At 43.3% G+C, this 21,798-nt stretch overlaps 1 long non-coding RNA gene across 2 annotated transcripts in view; it reads left to right on the plus strand.

Moving 5' to 3' along the window:
• Positions 1-21,798, plus strand: part of LOC114486752 (uncharacterized) — a 118,742-nt gene that overhangs the window by 59,921 nt on the left and 37,023 nt on the right. The window contains exons 6-7 of one of the 2 annotated variants that reach the window (XR_003681016.2): positions 5,246-5,354; positions 12,151-12,300. This is a non-coding gene — a long non-coding RNA (uncharacterized lncRNA). Of the gene's footprint in view, positions 1-5,245; positions 5,355-12,150; positions 12,301-21,798 lie in introns of those variants that run through there. The other variant, XR_003681015.2, reaches the window with a different exon arrangement.

Consider the following 21,798-nt stretch of genomic DNA (forward strand, 5'->3'; position numbering starts at 1 on the left):
TGCTTTGACAAGGGTGAAAAGTCAATCCACTGCCATGAGTTTGAGTTGCAGGATTATTACTGGAAGAAAATCTATACAGGTGTGCTTTTCGATGGCCACGGCAGACTTTTTAATTTCTTTGATAATTCCTTCACTCTTCTGTTTTGGTACAGCTGGGACTGACCTACTTTGTTCCTTCATTACAGGGTTTTGCATAGTATTAATAACAGGATGAGGAGGCTTTGATGCTCAAACTCGTCCCTGGAACTCAGCAAGACCTCTCAGCTTCAAATCCCCAGACCAGCTTCATGGATTTGATTTATGTATTCATTTATTTATATGATTTCTGGTGCTGAGACACGGATGAAAAAACATAAATTCATCAGCAGGACCTAGAGTGGAGCAAGATTAAAATTTGAACCCCTGAACTTCCAGGCACCTCCTGCCACAGAAATAACAAGGTCATCACTGAGCTCCACAAACAAAGGGAGCTCTCTCTCCTCCCCCAGCAGCCAGTGAAAAGGCAGACCTGAGAATACTCAGGCTCAAGACATCACTCAGAACATCCCAAACCAAAACAAAAGCAATGCACCACACAGCCAAAAACAAACAGAGGGTGGGATCAGATTCCAGCAAGCCCTGGTGAGTTGCCAAATTTGGTTTCTGGCTGTTTGCCCCGCGGGAATTACGTAATTCCCAGACAAGGGCCCTGGACTCAGAATGTCAGCCTCTCATCTGTGACTTTTACTCCTAAGAGCTGGCAGCAAAAATAGGTGAGAATCTCACTTCCACTGATGCAGTGAGGCTGCTGATTTTTATTAGGTAATTTTGTTAGTGTAGTTGGGATGGTGTTGGAAGGAAATGCCGTGTTGTGAGATAATAGAGTGAATTCCCTCTCCCCTAAAAGTAACTAAATTGCCCTCCATTTTATACTCTTAAGTAATCCATGCCCCAGTTCTCTGAGGCCAATCAATGTGAGTCTCCAGAGCAGAGAGCCTTGTTTATCTCACCCTTCCACAGTGGGACAGCAAGCTCAGACTGAGGAATGGGGCTGACATGCTGGGCATTCACTAAAGAAAAGCAGGAGGCATAGGAGAGAGTTGAGGCTGGTATCAGAAGAATGAAACGACCGACCCCTGTGAACCAGATACCTTACAGATGTCCTCTCATTTCATACTCAAAACAGCCTTATAAAGTAAGTAGTATTCTCATTTCATAAGGGTGGAAATTGAGTCTCAAAGAATAAAGCAGCCTGCTTGAAATCACGCAGCTGGTTAGTATGACCGGGGCTTATAAGACTTCAAAGCTTATTCCATATCCCAGGCCAAGAGCACTGCTCTGTCAAGTTCAAGGGATTTAGGTAAAGCATCCAGTGGCTTCATTGGTTCCATAGGACCTTGTGTGATTGAGCCACTAAAGGTCTTTATCGCTAGGGTCAAGGCCTCTGTATTCCGTAGTCTCTGTGCTGTCTCATGGCTACTAGTCATGTGTGGCCATTTAAATTTAGATTAATTATAGTAAAACAAAATAAAATAATTTAGTTCCTCTGTCACAGTAGCCACAAGTCAGTGCTCGGTAACCACATGTGGCTAGTGGCTATCTTTCTGGACAACACAGGCTTCTAGAACATTTTCAACTTAACAGAAAGTTTTGTTGGATAACAGTGGAGGTGGAACATTTCTAGTTGTTAATGGGACCTCCCCCTTTTAGGCTGCACTTAGTTCTTCTGGGCTTGAGAATTCCAGCTCATCCTGCTTATCAAAGCAGAAATGTTCAGTCCCACTCTGGGTTTCCATTGGGAGGGATTTTTCCTAAGCACATTTACGACCTCTGTCTGCCTCTTTACTCAGTCTTCTCTGGGGAGGTGGAGATGCTTTACTGATTGGTTAATTTAGGAAGAATAATTGGGAATGAGTTACCTACTGAGAACAAGTTCTGCTGTTCCCCCAGGTCTCTGCCCCTGTGGTGGGCATGGTTTGAGGGTGCCCTGAATACCTTCTGTTTGCCTGTAAGTCCACTCTCTACCCTGCTCTGGGCTCCAGGAGGTTGACCTCTGTCAGATTCACCATATGATAAGATCCTACACTCCCAACTGTAATTTATGGTAAGATGGAAGGGCTACATCTGGGAGAGGGCACAAGCAGGGTCAGGGCACAGAAGAGACATGAGCAGATAACCTAGTCCCCTTTTTACCTACCACCCTTGCACCGCTGCCTCTCCCTCAGCTCACACCTATGGCTGCAGGGGCGTGGGGAGGTCTGTTGGTTAGCAAACTGGCCCTCTAACAGGAGGACAAGGAAAAATAGAAGAAAGAGGCAGACCACTCCAGATTGGTAGGTGGTAGTTTTCATAAGCAAGGGAATTTACATAGGAGGTTTGTAAAGATGAGTAGATCTCTGAACCTGACAGCCCGAATCTTAAAGTTTATATGGAGGCCTTAACTGGGTTCAGTCACGTCCACATGGTCTCAACAACATTGTCCTCTCAAGGCTGCATCCTTGAAAATGGCTCCCGCTGTGGGAACGGTGGGCGGAATGTACATTCCAAGGATGGGGAGTGAACGAGGAGCTTTCCATTGCCGAAGTCCAGCCCTCCGGTCAACCGGAGGTCAGACCCTGTGCATGACCTCCTCCAACTAGGCCCCTGTGACCATCTGATGAAGAAGGTAAAAGGCCAAACTGGTTCATAGATGGATTGGCTCTTCATGTGGGTGTAAACTGAAAATGGGCTGCTGTACTACAGCTCCATTCAGGGCTGGCCCTGAAAGAAAGAGTGAAGAGAAATCTTCCAAACAGAGATTTGGGAGATATATGTGATTACCACATTGTGTGGAAAGAGAAGTAGCCCAAAGTAGCAGTAAATATGGGCTTGTGGTCAGTAATCAATGGTTTATCTGATTGATCAAGGCCTGGAAAGAAAAAGATTGGAGGATTAGGGACCAGGAGGTCTGGGGAAGAGGCATGTGGAAGCATCTATGGGCTGGAGCATGATGTGTGACAAACTTTGTATCAAATATTAGTGCTCATCAGAGAGCGTTTATTTACCATGGAAGAGGCACTAAACAACCAACTTGATGCAATGACTTAGCCAGTTAAAGTCAGTCCTTGGATACTCCAGTAACTGGCAAAATGGGCTTCATGACGTGGTGTCCGGGATGGAAGCTATGCATGGACCCAACAGCATGGGCTCCCTCTCACCAGGGCTGGTTTGCCACTGCTGAAAGCCCAACTTTCTAGGAGCAGAGATGAATACTGAGCTGCTGATTTGGGACCATCCGCTATGGGGACCAACCAGCCACTTGGAGGCAAGTGATTACATCAGACCCCTCCCATCTTGGAGTGAGCAGCCATTCGTCTTGACTGAATCAGCATGCACACCAGATACAAGACTGCCTGAAAGCATCTGCCAGCATGACAGTCAAAGGACCTACAGAGTGCTTGATTCCCTGCCTCAGGATCTCGTTGAACTGAGGGGCCCAGTTATAGACCAGGGTGTGTGGCAGTGAGCACGTGACCATGGAGTCCACTGGCCTTATTACATACTGCATCATCCAGAAATTGTTGGCTGTGATGAAACATTTTCTAAATAGCCACCAAAGATCCAGCTTAGAGATGATAAACTCTGAGGATTGGCACCAGCCTCTAGGACACAGTATATACCCTACATCAACAACCATTATATGGGGCCGTGTTCCCAGTAGGTAGCAAGCCTGAATCTGGGAACCTAGGAGTAGAAGTAGGTGCAGCTCTGCTTATATGACCCTCGGTGACCCACTTAGGGAATTTGTGCCTCCTGTTACTGCATTTCTAGACTTTTGAGGTTCAGTTTCCATAGGGAGGACATTTCTATCAGGAAACTCAGTAGGGGCCCCATTAAGTTTTAAGCTCTATCTGCTGACTGACCCTTGTGCCAAAGTCTACCAAACCCGGGAACGAGTCTCCGTCCTAGTAGGAGTAATTGACCCTGATGATTAGAAGACGTAGGGCTGCTGTTACAGCCTGGGGTGTCTCTTGGAATCCCCTTAGCCACTTTTAACAATAAATGTTCAGGTGTACAGCAAAGTGATTCAGTTATGCGTATACTTGTATCTATCCTTTTTCCAATTCTTTTTTCTCTCTCTTAATCACTGCTTTTCATGGGTTAACATTGGAGCCAGATCTACATCCTGTGAACTGTTTTTTGTTTACTCTCTTTAACAACTGCTTGAACTCAGTTGATGAGCAACATGGCCAATCCAAACTGATAGTTAAAATGTCGAAATAAATGGTTGCATTGCCTGTGTGCCAGCTCAGGTGATATAGTTGATGAATAATTAATTGAGCGGCATTATGATCTGTTTGTGGAAACTTTCCCGCTTTGGCTACTCTAAAAGCTTCAAAGATAAACCGACAATTTGACCAAGTTATAAAAAAAATGTGTATATAAAAGAAACTTCAATTGTGGGTTGAATGATGAAAGTCTAGTGTTTGCATTAAACAAAGTGCAAGTAGCGTTGTATTTTGTGTTACTAGAGCATGTAGATTATTTGAATTAAAGAATTCTAGTCTAATGGCTTCCTTTTAGATTGGAGAGAATTGTGGCCCAAGGAAGCGAGGTTGCAAAGCAGCATTCCCGGTTCAGCTGTTTTCTGATGATACATTTTTCAGACAGTAGAGATGTTCATTCTCCTGTACTCTTGGGAATGATCCTATCTCTCTCTGGTATGGGAGAATCCAAATGTCTGCTCTTTTACTCATAGGTCTGTGATTGGGGCACAATCTTTATGGGATGGATGGAAATGGTTGACACAGTGCTGAAGCGGGTAATGGCAGGAGGGACCAGCTCTGTGCCTCTCTGGAGTTCTCTGTTATGGTTTAAGGATGGTTCAATGCTAGAGGGTCTGGGAATAAAATCACATGAAAATGGCCACAGGAACTGGACATTTTTAGCTGCAAGAAGAAACCTAGGAGTAGGGTTACCAGATAAATACCGGGCATCAGTTAAATTTGAATTCAAGATGAACGATGAATACTTTTTAAGTATAATTATGCCCCAGATATTGCATGCGACAAACTTATACTAAAAAAAAAATTATTCGTTGCTTATCTGAAATTAAGTTCGATTGGCTGCCCTGTATTTTTGTATTTTGCATGTTTCTTTGTCTTGCTGACTCTCAAATGATAAATTATGACCAAATTCTCTTTTTTTCTATCCTCTGACGCTTCTAGCTAATTTTATGATAGGACTGTCACTGCTCTCGTAACGTGACCAACCGTTTCCCCAACAGGCACGCTGGTCTCTCTGACTCTTCTGGGATATTCCTCCTTCCCTTCAGGATGGTCCCGTGTGTATCCACAGTGGGAAGATGTCCAAGTCCCTCTTGAAGTTAAAAAAAGGTAAATGAGCAGCATGCATGGTAATGTCCCATTTGTGTAAATTTTCAAAAGCATAAACATAAATATAGGTAAAAACTTTCCTCTGGTTAAATAGCTAAGAAACTCTTAAGACTGTTTATTTTAGGATAGGATCAGTTATTGAAGGCTGGTGAGGAAGACTTAGTTTTTATTTTATACCCTTATGGATGGATATTTTAAAAGTAACTGTTCACATTGAAACCGTCTGGGTATTTACCTTTTAGGAGCACTGTGGTGGCATTCCCAGCGATGGGTTAGGATTTGTGATAGAAGGAGGCCATCTCACATTCCTTTCAGTTTAAAGATTGTATAAATTTAAATAGGCAGGCCCAGCGGCCATGGCTCACGGGCCCAGCCGCTCCGCGGCATGTGGGATCCTCCCGGACCGGGGCGCGAACCCGGTTCCCCTGCATCGGCAGGCGGACGCGCAACCACTGCGCCACCAGGGAGGCCCCCTTAGTTTTTATTTTATACCCTTATGGATGGATATTTTAAAAGTAACTGTTCACATTGAAACCGTCTGGGTATTTACCTTTTAGGAGCACTGTGGTGGCATTCCCAGCGATGGGTTAGGATTTGTGATAGAAGGAGGCCATCTCACATTCCTTTCAGTTTAAAGATTGTATAAATTTAAATAGTTTGAGGCCCCATCAGATAGTCTGGGTAACACTGTTGATATGTTTGAGCATTCTCGATCTCCCCTGCCCACCTAAAAGCTCAGGTGAGAGGAAAGCATCTCCCAACGCAGCCGTGGCCAGTTGCACGTATGTTTGCCAGTGAGTGTGTATGCACCACCTGAGGTTAAGGAATATGAACCCAGGGTCCGCAAATGCACATGCAGTTCTTGGCCTTACATTCAAGGCAGGTCTGGACAGTTCAACAACATGGAAAACAAACTTTTTTGTCCTCCTCTTAATAATCTCTCAATCCACATGAAGTTGCTGTTGCATAGGCAAAAAAAAAAAAAAAGGATTGCCTGAATATCAACAATTTCATGTAGTTCAACTAATACTACTTTTGGGCATCACTTTTTACTTTCTCATTTGATCAATTAGAAAAACAAATCAAAGCAACTAAAGTATGTATATTTCCAGGCTTCCAAATCTGCCTTACCTTTTATTTACCTATTATTTGTGATACATATTAATAACAGCTAAAACTTACATAACATTTTGTATGTGCCAGGTGTTTTAACTGCTTTGCATATAGTTGCCCATTTAAACCTTCCAGTAAACCTATGAGATAATTCTGTTTGTCTCATTTTGCCAGTGAGGAACCTGAGGGGCGCAGAGTTTCAGCATCTTGCCTGTGTTGGCGCAGCTGTAGTTGATGCAGCAGGGCCCTGAGCCCAGGCAGGGTTGGCTTGTAACCATGACATCACACTGCCTCTCCTTTGTTCTGGCCCCGAGTTCCTGTTATGATAGGCCCGTCACTGCCCTCTTATAACCTGACCTACTAACTCTTTCCCCGGCAGACAAGTTGATGTGTCTGGATTCCACAGGGGTACGCGTACCATACTCTAGGATGGTCCCCTTGAAGCAGTATAGGGGTTTATCCAGCTGTGGTGAGGCCAGGGTGTCCCTTCACCCAACGGCTTGGATTGGGGGCCCTCAGGCAGGCAGCCTGATCCTTCCTTGCTGCCAGTGCCACTATCACCACAAGGAAATGGTCCTTGATAAGGATCATCAGTTTTCTCCTGGGCTGGTACTCCTGCAGGCCTGGCGGAGGCGCCTGATTTAACGATCCCCACAAACACGCTCTCCCCCCATTGTACACCGAGCTCGCCTTTGTGCCTCTGCTTCATTTCTCCTTTCCTGCAACAGTGGTGCTGAGGCTGCAGTGAGGCAGGGTGGTTGGTGCGTCTCACAGACAGGAGAGGAGGACCCACCGCTTAGTGCCTATGGGCGTGTTAACTTTTCCGCAAGTCAGTTACTTCCTGTGTAGAATGAGTACGATAACACTGATGTTTTGGGGGGTGGTTGCGTGCCTTAACTGGGTCCTGGACGTAAAGCCCCGTATAACATGGGACATGCAGAAAATCATAGGAAGCAGCAGCACTGGGGCTAGATCACTTCTGTGTGAGGCTGGGCCTGTGACATGGGCTAACGCAGCTTTCTCTGGCTTATAAAGTGTCCTTTTAGCACTGACCACCTCACTGAAAGGCGCTTTTGCATTTATTAATTACATCTTCTTATCTGTAAGTGAGGAAGTTTAGACCCACTGTTCCCTTCCATGAGGATGGCTTTGGACTATTTTTGGTGTCTCGGCCCGCACTTTTCCCTCCCCCCAGGGGAAAGAGGAGGGTGTGAAATTACCTGTTTGGTGAGTCTCTCCTTGCTTTCTTCTTTCTCGTGGGTCCTGTCAGCTTCCCTGAGCAGACGGCCTCTTCTCTTCCCAGCAGAGACAGTTCCCCATACTCACTGGTTCAGAATCTGGGCTGGGAAGGCAGGTTCTGTATCACAATTTTTGTTGAAATATTAGACTATGGGGTCTTTCTCAGAAATGTATCTCAGAAGATCTATTAGAATTCGATTTCTCCTTTGCTCTCAGACCGTACTTTGGCTTTGCCCCAAATTTCAAATGCTAATTAAACTCATGTGTTACATATATCTAGTATTCTAGAAGGCAATAGCTACCGTATTAATATGAACATTTGAGGTTTGCTATTTGAGATATTTGAATAATTTGATACTAGAATATTATAGGCATTCATGCTGATTTTAAAACATGGGATGGTGTAATAGATTTTTCATTTATTTTTGTGACTGTGTTTTTTCTACACTCGATTTTGGAATGGAACGAACGCGTTATTCATTTTAGTGTGAGTGAACTTTGGGCTTACTGGTGAAATGGAGTCTGTTGCCTTAGAAGCGTCTCACAGTTTGCTTTTTAAAATGAAGTAAAATAAACATAGAAAAGTACATTGTGATGTAACCAGCACTCAGATGGAGAGAGCACATTAGCAGCACCCCAAAACTCCCCATCACAACCCCCACCTAGTAAACTACAACCTTGACCTCTCACATCATACATGAGTGTTGCTGGTTTTTTAACTTGATGTACATGCAGTCACACAGTATGCACTTGGTGGGATCTGGCTTCTTTCAGTTAGCACAACTCTAATTTCTTGATTCTGAAAATAATGCTGTGATGGTTTCTAAACCAATTCTTGGAAAGGAAGGGAGGGAGGCAGGGAGGAGAGAAGGGAGAGTGGGGAAGAGACTGAGAGGTATGTGTTGGGTACCATTTGTCTGTAGCTACTGTGAAAGTGAGGCAGCCCATGAAGAACTTCGGGAGACTATAAACCAGCCATATTAGCCAGTCTCTGACTACCTTAGACTTTATTTATGTGAGAAAATAAATTGGATCTGAATGAAAATTTTGTTGAACTGACTTGCTTTGGCTGTGCCGTGGGGATGTGGACACGTGGTCCTAATACCTGTGAACCCTAAGAGGACCTCAGGGTGTTGGCCTGGCTGGATTTTACAGTACTGCCCTGAGTCTTAAAGTTATAATCTTTAAGTTATAGTCTTGTACCCCAGCCGTCTTCCCAGGGTCTAAAAGAAATCTCTGTTGGAACATTTCCTTCTAGGTTTTCATTGTAGTGTTAGATAATAAATGGATGACAAGATGTATACAGAAATGGAGTAGAAAGGAACTTACATGGTGTGATTTTTAGGGACATTATGGGGCTTCTCTTGTCCCAAAGTAGCTTTCCCACCACGATACCAAGGCACCACTGTCCCCTCCTCTCTGTCCTACAAGTCCTACATTAGATTCAGTCACTATTAATCCAGAGTAATGAAACCAAATAGCTAAAACACACACTTACTATGAGATGTTGGTAGGAGCTCAGAGAAAAGTTGGGCCTTACCTCCTTTACACGTTACGCATCCTCTTTGGAACACTAGGACGTGCTAAATAAGAGGGAGACTATGTTTGTGATGGCCATATTCACACTACGGAGTCAGGCTTCATGATGGAGGCAGCCTTGTTCATCCTTGTGCCTCCCAAATTCTTCAACTTCTGTTCCCAAGGACACACCCTGAATATTATCTTTCAGGGTCTGGGGGTCTACGTGTTGCTCACTGTTCAGAATGGAGGGTGAAGTTAGGTAGTTTTCTCAGGCTTCTGAGTGAGAAAGCTAGAATTTGAATCTAGCAGCATGACTCCTAATCCCGTGATTATTTACTCCACTGCATGGATGAAACAGTGATCATAATCCACTCCTTTAACTTTTCAGATGGGGCAAGAAGATTTTGTAACTTTTCCAAGGCCCAGTGCCCTTTGACTTCATCACCCTGTCTCTTGTCTTCCTTACCTCTTTGCCAACCTCAACCCAACTTTTCTCTGAGCTCCTACCAACATCTCACAATAAGTGTGCGTTTTAGCTATTTGGTTTCATTACTCTGGATTAATAATGACTGAATCTAATGTAGGACTTGTAGGACAGAGAGAAGGGGACAGTGGTGCCTTGGTATCGTGGTGGGAAAGCTACTTTGGGACAAGAGAAGCCCCATAATGTCCCTAAAAATCACACCATGTAAGTTCCTTTCTACTCCATTTCTGTATAGATCTTGTCTTCGCATTATTTATTTGTTCAAAAATTATGCATTGAGCACCTGCTAAGTGCTGGACAATACTCTAAGGGCTTGGGGGCACATCCGTGAGCAAAACTGACAAACGTCTCTGATCTTGTGAGCCTTATATTCTAGAAGGGAGGGATAGAGAACCAACAGTAAGTATTATAAATGATAAATGCATCAGTTACATGGTCTGTTAGATGATGATAAGTGATATGGAAAACAGCAGAGTAAGAAGAATGGGGAATATTGGGGGCAGGTCACTGCAGGTGTAATAGAGTGTTCCGAGTGGACTCACTGACAAAGTGGCATTTGAATAAAGACTTGCAGGTGATAAGGGAATAAGCCATGCAGATATCTGGAAGAAGAGTAGTCCACAAAGAGGGACAAGGCAAGGCAAAGGCCTTAATGTGGGAGTATGCCTGGAATGTTTGATGTAAAGCAGAAGACGAGTGAGGGAGGAGGAGAACAATAAGAGGTGAAGTCACAGAAGTAACCAGGAGTCGAACCATATAGTTACTTTTCGGTCATTGTTAGGACTCTAGCTTTCCTGCTGATTGAAATGGGGGGAGGGGACTGCAAAGCTTTAACACGGAAGAGAGACATGATATGACTTATGTTTTAACTAATCATTTTGGTTGCAGTGTTGAGAACAGGCAGTAGGTGGGTGGGAGACAGAGAGGGAGACCAATTAGGAGGCAGTTTTAATAACCAAGGTGAGGGATGATGGTAGCTTAGAACAGTGAAGAGAAGTGGTCATAGTCTGGATACACGATTTCCTGATGTAATGGACGTGGAATATAAGAGAAAGAGAAGCCAAGAATGACTTCAGTAGTTTCGCTGTAAGCAGCTTGAAGATTGGAGTTGCCATCAGCTGAGATGGGAACGACCATGGGAGCAATGGAACAGAAGGTGGTCTCGGAGCTCCGTGCTGGATTCATTGAGTTCATGATGCCTTTCAGATGGCTCAAGTAGAGGTGTTGAGTCTGGAGTTTGGGAGAGAGTTCTCAGTGGAGGGATACTGTGGGAGTTGATCCCCACATACAGGTGGTATTTAAAATTATCAGACTAGAAACTTAGCAAAGCAGTGGGGATAGATAGAGAAGAATTCAAGGTCTGAGCTTACACCACCCAACATTAAGAGGTAAAGAAGAAGAGGAGAAGGAACCAAGAGAGGAGATATAGGAGTGTCATGCGGCGGGGCTGGCGGGGGAGGGAAGTGTGGTGTTTTGGAAACGAAGTGAAGAAAGTGTATGAAGGTGAAGAGAATGTCAACTACATCAAATGCTGCTGATGGGTTGAGCAATAATGGGGACTGAGAATGAGAAACTCGATTTAGTACCAAGATGATCCATGGTAACCTTGACAAGAACAGATTTGGCGGAGTGGGGAGGGTGAACACCTTATTGGGATGAATTTAAGAGAGTGTGAAGAGATGTGGATGAAACAGTGAGTGTACAACTCTTTCAAGTAATTTTTTTATAGAAGGGGAGAAAACTAATGGGTTGGTGGAAGAAGTGTGGTCAAGAGAAGTTTTTTTTTTTTTTTTTTTTTGCGGTACGCGGGCCTCTCACTGTTGTGGCCTCTCCCGTTGCGGAGCACAGGCTCCGGACGCACAGGCTCAGCGGCCATGGACCACGGGCCCAGCCGCTCCGCGGCATGTGGGATCCTCCCGGACCGGGGCACGAACCCGTGTCCCCTGCATCGGCAGGTGGACTCTCAACCACTGCGCCACCAGGGAAGCCCAAGAGAAGTATTTTTTAAGGTGGGGGAAACAGCATCTTAGTATGCTGATGGAATTGTCTGTATAGGAGGCACTGTGGTGGGAGGGAATAGAATCCAGGGTTAGAGCACAGGGACTGGCTTTAGAATGGGGCATGGATGGTCTGTGTATGGAAGGCAGAGGGCCTGTGTGCAGAGGCTGGTGCCTGAAACATGAGAGGGTAAGGGGTCGATGGGGACTCTCTTGAATTGCTTTGCTGTTTCAGAGAAGAAAGAAGGTCATCAACTGAAAATGAGGATGTAGGAGAAGATGTTGATGGTTGAGGAGAGGGGAGAAGGTATGAAACAGACGTCTGGGAAAGCAGGAACATGAATGAACTAGGGAAGCACAGCACAATTGCCAGCAGCATTGAGGTTCAAGGTCATGGATTTTTAAAGGAAACCTGTCAGCATGATTTTGTGTTTTTCTCTAGGGATCTTCATCTGCACAGCTGATGTACCTGAAAGGTGGAGAATTGGATCTTTTCTCCTTTGGAAACTTGAAAAATGCAACAATTTAAATGTTTTGTGAATGAAAGAGCCCCTTCAAAGCATTATGCCTATTTGCTTGCATGCTCCCTCCCCCCCACCCCTCCGCTCCCTCGGTCCCTCTCTTCCTTTCTTCCTTCCAAAAGCACTTGTATCTCCTGAGTATATAATAATCACATCTGAAACTAGTTTAAAGCAATCCCCATTTCTTCAGTAAACTTTGTGTGTTTACTAAGTGCCAGGAGCTCTGTTAGGTACCATGAAGATACAAAAAAGAAAAGAAGACCCTAGATGCTCATCCAGGGAGAGGTGAAGATGAAGCATGTCTATGATCATTGCAATAATGTAAGATGGAAATTGGTGAGCATCAATTTGAAAATAGAGCATTGTGAGAATTGAGAGAAGGCAAGCTTGTTTCTAGCTGGGAACTAGAATACCATGTGGCCTGAAGGGTGGCCACATGGTTTCTCCCATCCCACATGCTCTTCTGGGATGAGACATTGCTACTCCTTGCATTCAGAGTGGGAATGGATGTCTTCCCCTGAATGGGCTTGTGACTCATTCATAACCAATAGACTGCACAGCAGAAATGATGCCATATAACTTCTGAGACTAGGCCAAAAGAGGAGATTTGGCTCCCACCCTGTTTGCTGGGACGTGCTGTAAAAAGTCCTGAGCCTCCATGTGAGAAGTCCAGTTCCCCTGAGGCCACCATGCTGTGAGGAAACCCAGGCCACGTGGGGAGGATACTTGTAGGTGCTCTGTTTGACAGTGGCCAGCATCAGCAGCGGACATGTGACAGAAAGCACCTCCACATGATTCTAGCCCCCAGCTGCTGAGTCGCCCCCAGCTGCTGAGTCACCCCTGGCCATTAAGTCTTTCCAGCTCAGGTCCCAGACATCATGGGGCAGAGTCAAGCCATCCCTACACCCTCTCCGAGTTCCTGACCCACAGAATCTCTGAGCATCATACAGTGGACTTTTTACACTGCTGAGTCTTAGAGTGGTTTGTCAGGTAGCAGTAGTTCTCAGAACAGAAGATTTCTTGAAAGAGGGAACCTGAGAATCAAGTCACTGTTTAGATGTGAAGAAAATGTGATACTAAATGAGACGGGCGATTTTATTGACTGTGGAGGAAACGCTTGGAATTTCCCTTTCACATTTGATATTCCGGCTGTTAAACACTCTTTTGTAGAAATATCTCTAGATTTTTATCTGAATTCAGAAAATTTATGAAGACTTTGGAAGGCAGCTCTTCCTTGTGATTTGATTTTGTGATGACACAGCACCATCAAATACATTTTAGCAGAACCTAGGTCTTTTTTTCTTTTTTAATTTTTTTTTTTTTTGATGTGGACCATTTTTTAAGTCTTTATTGAATTTGTTACAATACTGCTTCTGTTTTATGTTTTTGGTTTTTTGGCTGTGAGGCATGTGGGATCTTAGCTCCCTGACCAGCGATCGAACCCACACCCCCTGCACTGGAAGGCAAAGTCTTAACTCCTGGATCTCCAGGGAAGTCCCCAGAACCTAGGTCTTGAAGAGAGTAACTTTCATGCAAAAAGTTGACAACTTCATTAGCAGAGTTACTAGTATATTTCCTATAAAACTAACAGTATTAAACAGTACTGTTTACATGGTTGCGTAAAAAAACTTGGTGGAATATATATATTATATATATAGTATATAATTTACTTTTAAAACTAATTTTTGTTATAACCACACCAGTGTTTTTATTTTTGTCTTGAACCTTTAAACTTTTATTGACTTACCAGAAGAAGAAAAAGGGAGATATTTTAAGTATGGTGACTGTATACACTGGCTCATTTACCTGGCTAATCTTCCCTGCGTTTCCTAGTGCAATAGATTAATGGGTGATCAAATGGTTTGATTTTCTTGATTTCCTCTCCTCTGTCCACCTCCTTCTGGCTGCACAGATCTGTTAGTGCTGCTGCTTTCCCAGTTAAGGTGCTTTGTTTGCAAGTAGCTGGGATCAGCACTAGCCAACTCAAGAAAAACCAATGATAACAAGAGGGCATGATGGGATTTAGTGCAAACATCTGAAAGTGTTTCCAGAATTAAACGGAAGGCTGAAGAACCAGGCAGGCAGGGTAGGCTGAGGAACAGGGAGCTCCAGGAATACAGGAGGTGAGAAGCCTCTTCCAAGCCCTGCCCTGTAGGCGAATGAGCTCCAAATGTTCTTGGGCGCCATATTCTTCTGCGCACAGCTCTAGTTCCCCTGAAGTATGACTTGGCCTGAGGAGGGCGAGTCCCTCAATGAAACTCCCTTTTTGTCTCTATCCAGTGGGAGGTATTTCCCAAAGTAAATCTGTACCTTTTATGATCTAAAGGGAAATGGAAGTCAGGCAGCACAGACAGCAGGTGTCCACCCCACTGTTGATTCCTGGAGTCATCTCAATGGCCAGTAGCAGACTGGACCTCATAGATTTTTAGTGCATTCATTCAATCCAAGTGTTTCTGTTAACTAGCAATATACCTTATTTTTAAAATCATCTCTATACCCAGATTTTGAAAAGAGTTAATATCTTTTAAAATAGCTTCCTATTCATTTGCTCCTTCTTTACTTAAAAACTTGTAGAAAGAAGGATTAACATTCCCTCTTGAGAGTGGAAAACTGGAGGTGCTAGATGTTTAAGGCACTTGTCTCAAGTAACTCTGATGTCTTAAAAACATAGTCAAGGCTCCAGCTGATTTTGACTTTCATTCATCCATCTGTTCTCCTTCTCTTTTTTTATGAGGCAATTTCCTTAAGGACAATGATTGTACCCCCTGCCCACTAAAGTCTCAACATTCACTAGGAAAGAAAAGTGCTTTGGAAAGGGAGGATTCAAGTCTTGGCTTTACCACCTACAACCTAATGGTCACGATCACAATCTCTCCTACCTGAACCCTACTGGCTGGTCCCTCCCAGGGCTGATAAAAGAATAAAATGGAGGGGTAGATATGACAGGGGGGTTATAAAGCAAAGTGTCATGCAGTTGTGAAGTGTTATCACTTTATCCATGCGCTTAATTCTCCTTATATGTGTAGGCATGTAGTACATTGTCGACTGTTACGCCATGTGCTACTGCAGCGTAGGAGCAATAGCAATGCAACGTGGATTCCCTAGGTTTTATCAGGGCAGACGGCATCAGTGGATTCAGTCCTTTACACCTGAATCACAGTTTCTGCAGTTTGTTTTTCTTGCAACCTGTTAGGCATGCAGTAGTAAGGTGTTCGATTCCCAAAGAATACTTAAGCCAAGGACACTGTGTCCCATCTTGGATAAAATACAGTTTTCACTTTAAAATCAGATCCTTCATTTTTAAAGGTTGAATAGAATAGCATCTAAAAAAAGAATTCCCACTGGTTAATTTTAGGCTGCTGGGGAAAAAAAAGAGTTTAATGTAAGATTATTCTTGGTACAGAAACATTTTCACTTGGCTGTGAATTGGATACATTTAAAAATCATTTTAGGCTCTTGCCTTTGAAATTGTGTGTGATAAGGGAGATTATCAAACAAATGTCAATAGGCATCTTGGATCCAGTAACGCTGCTTCCCTCATTCTAATGAACTAGTTCACGTGTGAGTGCCAGGTAAAGGTGGTCTTCTGCTTGCAGGAGCACTTGGAGAAAGGTGGATGGTAATTTTACCGGTGTTGGCCTCTCCATTCACGATGGCTTACCTAGTTCCTGGACAGGCAGGACCTTTGTCTTGCATATTTAAAGCTATTAGCCTCATCTATACAGGCCTAGGCATATAAGTACTATGTGGCAGATCTAGCCATTTCAGCAGACATACCAGTTTATGCTCTCTGTTGCGGATCTTCTGCATATAATTACAATAATAGATGGCATTTAATGAACTTGTACTATGTATCAGTCTGTGTACTAGACTGATAACTCTATATCTTGTTTTTAAACCTCATGCTGTAAACATAAAAGTTATTGAAGGGGGCTTCCCTGGTGGCGCAGTGGTTGAGAGTCTGCCTGCCGATGCCGGGGATACTGGTTCGTGCCCCGGTCCAGGAGGATCCCACGTGCTGCGGAGCGGCTGGGCCCGTGGGCCGTGGCCGCTGGGCCTGCGCGTCCGGAGCCTGTGCTCCGCGACGGGAGAGGCCACAGCAGTGAGAGGCCCGCGTACCGCAAGAAAAAAAAAAAAGTTATTGAGGAAGATAATATGACTAATCTGGCTATGAAATAGTCCAGCCATTTGGCACATATAAACTTGACCATCACCGGCTGAGACAGAAAAAAGAATGCCATGCATCTTTCCTTGAAATTTAGAGATATTTGCTTTCTTGCTGCTTTACCAAAGAAAGAGCTCCAAACAAAAAAGAGGGATGGTTCTTTCTCATCCTGTCCCGTTACATTATCATCTGCCAGATGGAATGAAGAGAGTCAAGACTCATGCTAGTCTCCCTGATGCCTCAAACCCTGTGGACCCTAATAGACTCAAAAGGAGAAAGTGATCCCACAGGAGACCAGCTCTCATCCCCAGCTTAACCACTCCTGTGAGACAGAGCTGCTGGCATCCATGTGGGCAGGCTGCCCTTTTCTCAGGACTCTTTCTTTCAGCCACTTGCAAAGCCTGGACACATTGTCAGCCTTGGAGGACCTTTCTAAGAGGACCAGAAAATGATGGGGTTGCTTTCCCTGCTGTGGGAAACAACGGCTTCAGTCATTAACCATGACCATTGGCAGGAGAGCGGCTGAGTTATAGTAATACCTGTCCTTCTACCTCCCAGGAATGTCATGGGTATGAGATGGCATCACGGATGCAGAAGTCTTTTGAAAAGTTTAAAAACGTAAGTCAAAATGATAAAAGAACGAAGCACGTTATGATTGCTATGACATCAGAGCGTTACAGTCCAGCACAGTCAGGGCTGTCAATGACAAGCCAAGTTCTCTTCAGGCCCCAGGATTTTCAACCAAGTTTTTTAGCAGATTTGTCTAAAACTGTCCATTCTTTTAGCTGGGGAAAAAGAAGAATGAAAAAGAGCAGTGAGCTCAGATTTGGGGTCATACACTCTCCCACATTTTCTTTCTCACCCCCATATACAGACTCACACCTACATGTACACACGACGTGCATCTAAGAAATACATAACTTCTGTGTAAATGTTGAGAGAGGGGGAAAGTATAATCCAGATGTAGCTGGAACTTCTCTGCTCTTACAAATCTGGATCAATTACCTCCATCCTAACTCCACGGCAGGGGAGCCCCAGACACCCTAAGTCTGCAGGATTTCTGCAAGCTCCCCAGGTTTCTGTGGGCTCTGCAAGTTCTTCTGGTTTCTGTCTTTGGATTTCTGTATCTTATAGGCGGACTGTTTGCTGCTTAATCTGGGCAGCACGGAGAAACTCAGCCCATCGCTGATCTCAGCAGTCAACGTTATCCATCCCAAATATACCAGTCGATTGTGCTGGCTTGGGTGGGAGTGTAGGAGCTGTGCTGTGGGACTGAGTTCACATGGCAACAGTGAAGACAGTGTGAATCGGCTCAAGAGGTATTGTCTGTAGTGACCACCTCTTTTCAGGGGAGATTGAGAGCCTGTTTCCAAAGACCTGCTCTTCTTCCTCCCTCTCCTCCCTTCTGTCTACTTCCAGACACCCCACATCCCTAACTCCTTAGGGGAGTCAAATAATAGATTTCCTCATTTCAAGCAGGGCACCCGCCACAGCCCTGATGGTGGGAGGGCTCCGCGTCTTCCATAAGGCGCTCTTTCAAACAACGAAGGGGTGACCCTAAGTGAATCTAGAGACTAAGTTGTCTTCACCTCCTTCTAAAACTGTAAAATATTTACATATTACCTAAGTCTTGGGACCCATCAGGGCTGAACGTTGATAACAGAATCATGTCCAGTGTGTTTTTTTTTTTTCAGGTATGTCCAATATGTTGTGACTATAACTCTAAATAGGTCACTTATGGGGCTTCCCTGGTGGCACAGTGGTTGAGAGTCCGCCTGCCGATGCAGGGGACACGGGTTCGTGCCCCGGTCCGGGAGGATCCCACATGCCGCGGAGCAGCTGGGCCAGTCTCTGTGCTTTGTGACCACCTAGAGGGGTGGGATAGGGAGGGTGGGAGGGAGAGTGACGCAAGAGGGAAGAGATAATGGGAACATATGTATATGTATAACTGATTCACTTTGTTGTAAAGCAGAAACTAACACACCATTGTAAAACAGTTATTCTCCAATAAAGATGTTAAAAAATAAATAAATAAAATAAAATTAAAAAAAAAAATAAATAAATAAATAAATAAATAAATAGGTCACTTCGTGAAAGCTTTTGGTTGAACCCAATTGTCTTGAAGATCTAGCTGAGCTCTGACATCCTATGTTGCTGTTATTCTATTGAGAGAAAATCAGGGGAGAAAAAAGCTTTATTTCTGTCCATAGAAAAATGATCACCTGCCTAAAAATAATGTAAGGAGAACACCCGTGATTCCTGTCCTTTCTCAAATGTCACATCCCATTGATCAAGGTCAGCCAAGAAGTCACTTAGCGAATTCTTTAAAAAGTCAGATTGTCCAGGGGATGAAGGACATCTTCTTTCACTTCCAATCAGCCAACCCATTACTCCTCTTCTCCATTTGTAAGTTCTCAGAGTAACTTAAGTGGCATGAGTCATGTTCTGAAAATCAAAATGCATGCGCAGAGCATATAAAATGAACCATGAAGAGAGTAGGAATTAGATACACAATGTGGCCCTTTGTGAAACATGACTACGTCCCTGTGGACCAAGGTTTCAGAGTGTTGTTGAACTAAGGAGGGTAATGACAGGGTTCAGGGTTTGCCAGAGAGTGTGTCATAACATGGAGATTTTAGGAGAAGTGCAGAGTGCCTTTAATCAAGCCTAAGAGGAGCTTACTAATGGTGCACTGTTTGTCAGTTGTTTATGCGGTGGGTGAGTGGGTGGGCTGAAATCAGACCTGTTCCATTTTTTGTTATGAAAATTTAAAGGGTATTTATCTAATTCTTCTACAAGGAGACATTTGCAAAATGTTAATTATAGAGATTCTAGCTTTACCTTTCCTGAAAGATTAACTCTGGAACATTACTTTTACTTGGGGTCACCTCTGTTAACTGGGAACTTGAGTTTTAATGACTTGGCATGTTACCCTCGGGGGATATCTATGTCTTCAGAGGACCCCCTTGGGATCCACCACTTGTTTAGGGAAAGGTATTATTTTGGCCTGTGGATTCTGGCAGCTGGGCAACACCTTGGGAGGATCCCAACCACACACAAATGGAGGAATTTTTACTTGTTAAGCTTTCCATTTTGCCAAGGTAGTTATTACCTTATTTCTGTGGCGATGGATGTTTGTTCAGTCACAGAGTGTTATGCTTGAGTCTTTGATCTCATCTCCGAAGTTAATTGTAAAACTTTTGCATGATCCTCTGTATTCCTGGATTACTAAATGACACCATCAGGCAATTCTTATTGTCATGGATAATTGCCATAAAGAGGGGAATAGGGTAGAGGGCTAGAATAAAGAATGAAAGTAAACACGTATAGTGAACATCATGCTTTAGAAAAAGGCATTGCAATGTAACAGTATGATGATTTCAATCCCAGGTTTATAGTGATTTAATGAAATAAGCAACATGCATTGACTCTAAACATATGTTGACGGAGACATATTGAATATCAGAGATTTCTATCGTAAAGTGATTTTTGTGTCCAAAATGTCATTATCTTCAAAAGATACATAGTCCTTTGAGGTCTGAAAATACCGATAGTTTCGTTTTAATGCTTCTTGAGCTTAGCACTCATTGTTTTATCTTGGAAGACACTTGCTATTGCCATGTATGGACATTGTAATAGGATTTACATTTCAGCAGTCAGCAGTCCCAAGACTGTTTGATAGAAAGGCTTGGGAAGAATGAGAAGACTTCCTATTCTGTCTGTCATAGATGATGATTGGGTTTACAAAGGACTTCACATATAATGACAGGGAGGATTCATAACCTGATGCTTTCAAGTCATTTCTCTCTTTTCATTTGCCAAGGGACATACCTTTCCTTAATTTCTTGGGGGAGAAAAGTCTGCCAAAACTGGATGAAAAATGGTTGATTTGAAATCATGTCATAAAATAGAAGTAAAGGAAAGGGTTGAGCTGGCTGCTTCAGCCTGAAACAGATCTCCAGGGTTGATCCTGCTGAACGTACTGCTGATGGCAGAGAAAGCCAAAGCGAACACAAAATTGTGTTAAAGTGGTAACTAGTGCAGTCCTAACTTTGAATATCTGCCAAAGCTGGGATGTAGGATTTCACTTAACCCCACTATATATTTTATCCCACTGACATAATTTGAAATTTGGGGCCCTTTTCTACACAGGACTAGGAATCCCCCTTTGTTTGGTTTTAGGAGAATGATCACCTCATTATATATTGATCTGTGGCTTACTTGCAACCCTTATCTTTGGTCCATAGCCTTCCCTTGTTGGGCCTTGGCTTTCATGCATTACACGGGTATTCAGTGTTTTAAATTATACCTGTACTTACTCATGTTTCTTTGAGTACAGACCTAGGAAATTGTTACTGAATGAAGAGATTCAGCAGCTCCGTTTTAATATTTTCCTGTTTCTAAGTCTTGAATTCTGCTTACTCCAGCCTTCATTTATCCCAGCACTAGGATACAAGATTTCAGAGGTCACTTTTTCCCTTGAAATTCTCCATGTTTTGGACTTAAAGAAAAATCCTCATACTTCAGTAAATAATCCATCCAAATTTGAAGAAGGGGATTAGAAAGTTCAAATGTTATTCCAAATGGATGTTTTTCCAAAAGCCAAACTATCAAAAAATGAAGGTAAAATAGAACTAAGTAGAAAGCAATATGCTTCCAGTTTGAATAAACAAAATTCACTAGTTTATTTCCTTGGCTATCAGTCTTTTCAAGATTTGAGTATCTCGTCATTGGAAAGCTTTGCTCATTTTCTATCCTGGTAACATATATAGAGATTGTGGTAGCTAATTGCAATTATTAGACAAAGACCAAAAAAATGCATTTTTCTTCTTCCAATTTCTTAGTTTGTGTGCAAAGTTGCCATTCCAGATGGGGCCCATTATGTGATGTTGTATTTCAAAGGGAAACATTTCTTGAAGTTGCTGAAAAATGTCTATTAAGAAAGTAAGAGCCACTGGAGAAAAAAAAAAAGGTGTTACATATTTCTTCAATTAGTGTCAAACTCCTGGTAGTATTGATACAGAACTGTGGAGGTTCTAAGTGAAATATTTGAATTCTCTCTCCTTCCCAACCCACCCAGTGCTATTGTAAAAAGTGAGGAAGAATCACAGGGTTTAATTCTGGGGGAGAAACCATTTCTGATTTTGTAGCTATGAGAACATAGTTGCAGTCTTTTGCTTAATGTGTCATTAATTAAAAGTTTTTCTCAGTAGGACAGCAAGCAATTATGTGAAGCAGCTGGGTTACAAGAAGGACTGATCACATGTTATTACATGCAGAGGAATTATGGATTACGGAAAGATGAACAATGTAATTATGCTCATGGAGTGTCACTTATTAATTTTTAAGGTGAGATTTGTAATAATTTCATAATAGCTATAAAAATCAGAGCAAATGTCTGGAT

Source organism: Physeter macrocephalus, chromosome 8, assembly GCF_002837175.3.
Source record: "Physeter macrocephalus isolate SW-GA chromosome 8, ASM283717v5, whole genome shotgun sequence".
NCBI classification, from domain to species: domain Eukaryota; kingdom Metazoa; phylum Chordata; class Mammalia; order Artiodactyla; family Physeteridae; genus Physeter; species Physeter macrocephalus.